Source organism: Limulus polyphemus, unplaced genomic scaffold (assembly GCF_000517525.1).
Source record: "Limulus polyphemus unplaced genomic scaffold, Limulus_polyphemus-2.1.2 Scaffold2510, whole genome shotgun sequence".
NCBI classification, from domain to species: Eukaryota; Metazoa; Arthropoda; class Merostomata; order Xiphosura; family Limulidae; genus Limulus; species Limulus polyphemus.
This window is the reverse complement of record NW_013668120.1, coordinates 154,478-155,614: the sequence shown is the minus strand read 5'-3', so window position 1 is coordinate 155,614 and position 1,137 is coordinate 154,478.

Here is a 1,137-nt window from a genome sequence, read left to right as displayed (position 1 = left end):
AGGAAACTGGAACAAATAAATGGAAAACTGAAGAGGATTTGGAGCAGGTGACTTGTCACTCTTAATGATATGTAATGTTTGGAATGAACAAATTAAGTGCCTATTAACACATTCCCCCTCAACGTAAACCAAAAATAAGCATAGACAAAGATGTGTTTTACAAGTTAACAGACCATGAAAGAAACAAACCAACGCAGGTATTTTAATTTTAAAAAAATAGTTGGATGAAGATAGACGAAAACAGCTTTAAATATGATGCTTACAAGTACCTGCAGATTAATATTCAAGATGGATACATACCTTGTTATTTTTGTTAGATACCACTTATGAAAAAAAAACTTTAAACTTTCAGTGAACCAAAAGGACTATTTGCTTAAATGTAACATTCCTCAACATAAATCTGTAGAGAAACTATTCAAAATAGTAGGGAACATGACGAACACTGGCATATGGTTATAATCCCTGAACAATGATTGTTAATGGCATTGTATGTGGTAGTTACAATAAGCAGTTATAAGTTTGAACACTGGCATATGGTTATAATCCCTGAACAATGATTGTTAATGGCATTGTATGTGGTAGTTACAATAAGCAGTTATAAGTTTGTAGAAAGAGTGCATACTTGTATGTGTACTGGTGCTAACAGTGGGGGGACAAAACGAGTCTTAATTTTGTTTGTGCTGATACAATTGTTTTATGTATTTTAAAATATTAACATGTTATCATTCAGTTTCTATTTAACCCTAATATTAACATGTTATCATTCAGTTTCTATTTAACCCTAATATTAACATGTTATCATTCAGTTTCTATTTAACCCTAATATTAACATGTTATCATTCAGTTTCTATTTAACCCTAATATTAACGTTATCATTCAGTTTCTATTTAACCCTAATATTAACGTTATCATTCAGTTTCTATTTAACCCTAATATTAACATGTTATCATTCAGTTTCTATTTAACCCTAATATTAACGTTATCATTCAGTTTCTATTTAACCCTTTTGAATTGTCCAGTTTTTTTTAAATGAACTCAAAAATAGGTTTATTTTGCTTTTTGATGGCTTATACTTAATATATTAATAAAACAAAACAAATTATTTTATGTTCTGTTATTACATTCTTGCACAAAATG